This window comes from Microtus ochrogaster, unplaced genomic scaffold, assembly GCF_000317375.1.
Source record: "Microtus ochrogaster isolate Prairie Vole_2 unplaced genomic scaffold, MicOch1.0 UNK199, whole genome shotgun sequence".
NCBI classification, from domain to species: Eukaryota; Metazoa; Chordata; class Mammalia; order Rodentia; family Cricetidae; genus Microtus; species Microtus ochrogaster.
This window is the reverse complement of record NW_004949297.1, coordinates 14031-16080: the sequence shown is the minus strand read 5'-3', so window position 1 is coordinate 16080 and position 2050 is coordinate 14031. Positions and strand designations below refer to the sequence as shown.

The following is a 2050-nucleotide window of genomic DNA, read 5'->3' as shown; positions in this document are numbered from 1 at the left end:
AGAGGGACTTGATCGGGGAAGGGGGAGGGAGATGGGAGGCGGTGGCGGGGGGGGAGGCGGAGATCCTTAATTGAATAATAAAATTTAATAAAAAAATAAATAAAATGCTGGGCACTAGCTCAGACAAGTTCAGAACAGGAGAAAACTGGGGAATCAGATTGACAGATTTAGTGAGACAGACTGTATCTCTACAGTGGAGGTCCCCATAGTTCTATATCTGCCCTGCATTGGTATTGGCATTTGATGACACAGACAGAAAGTCAAGATCCCTATATTTGCAGATCACTGCCTGCTTCATGGGTGTGAAGTCCACAATGCAGAGGACAGTAAAGACCCTGTTAGAGATCTAGCTCTTTGAGTGCACAGGTTTCATGTACATGAACATGATGATACTATAGAAAAATAGCACCACAGCAAGGAGCTCCAAGTTGGTAGAAAAGCATTTGCAGGGCCTGCTGGCTGAGAGCACCTTTAGGAAGGTGACCATGATTGGCAGGTTGGAAAGGCAAATGAGGTACTTGAGTAGAGGCAGCAGAATGATGGCATCCACAGGGACAGAGTCATTACTAACTGATGTGTCACCACAGGGCAGCTTCAGCACACTCAGGACCTGGCTGGTGAACTTTCTGAATATTTGGTGGCCATACAATGACAGTCTCATGACAATGACTGTTTCTGTCAACTACCTGATGATGTAGAATACCCAGAAGGCTCTTGGAGGTATTGAGAAAAACCTGTGGCTCATGTGCACAGGTACCTGAGATGCTGACAAATAGCAAGGTAGTGATCACAGGCCATGATGACAAACATCAGGCATCCTGTGGAGCCTGTGGAAAGTCTCAAATGCATCTGGATGTCACAGCCATCAGAGAGATGGTCTTCTGGGATGAGAGTAGGTGGAACAGCATTAGAGGCACAAAAGTAGATGTGTAGCAGATTCTCTAAATGGAAATATTACTCAAAAATTGTATATGGGTGTGTTTAGGCAGGGATCCAAAATGCACACAGTCATGAAGGCAGTGTTCCAAGCAGGGTCACCAGGGACATAACTGAGCACAGAGGAAAGAATAGGTCTTCCAGGGATGAGTAGTCAGAAAATTCCTTCAAGATAAATGCAGAGACTTTTGTCCTGATTCTGGGCTCCATAATGGAGAGTTATGCCTGGATACACAGTAGAGAGCAAGGACAGAGGATGCAGTGTAATTAAGGTCTTTTCCAACTTGGAAATACATTCTGTGACTTGAGGACAGTCTCCGCATCTTCTGGAGGTTACATCGCATCCATGTAAATAGTGAGGATAATATCCCTAAGAGGGTATTTATGGAAGTATGAATAGGCAGCATCACAGAGAGCCAAAGCTGAATGAGAAATAAAGGTCTTTACTGTAGGACTTCTTAAAACTTTTAAATGGCTAATGTTTATTGGATGCTCTCGAAAGACAATGTAGACTATGCACTTCCCAACTTATCTGAACTTACATCCACTTCACGTCCTATCCTATCACAGAGAAGTGACCTGCAAACAGCATTTGAGAGCCGGTAGCCTGGATCAGAAGTCCTAAAACTTACACACATACTGGAATTATTTGGAAGACTGTCAAAACACAGTGTGTTTTCCTTCCAGAGTTTCTGGCTTCGGGCAGATGTGTGCTGTTGCTGCTCTGATGGCACAGGGTTGAATGGCTCTAAAGGTCCTGCTGCCTTTGCTGCAGCCTCTACGCCATGGCTTGCACTGTTCTCACTCTCTGGAATATTTTTCATTTTTCCCTCACCTGTAGTAGCTGATCTGTCTCTTCTGGTTCTGTTTGTCACACTGTATGCTTTGTATCTCAGGAAGGGGCAGATACTGACCTGTAAACCTGTGAGGAGGCACACCCCCAGAGAGATAATGTGTTAGGTGCTTTGTATGGGCTACAGCTTTAGAAGATGTCTTTTTTGTTTACATCTCTACTTCAGAATCAGAAATGGTTTTAGAATTAGACAATGTCTATCCTTCTCTAAATCCAAGCATGATGTTAAAAGAAAAATTCAAAACTCTGTCTCATGTCTAC

General features: G+C 43.9%; 1 pseudogene; it reads right to left on the bottom strand.

Annotated features, from left to right (window-relative positions):
* Nucleotides 1–211: 211 nt before the first annotated feature.
* On the bottom strand, nucleotides 212–1226 carry LOC101989463 (annotated as a pseudogene).
* Nucleotides 1227–2050: the final 824 nt, after the last annotated feature.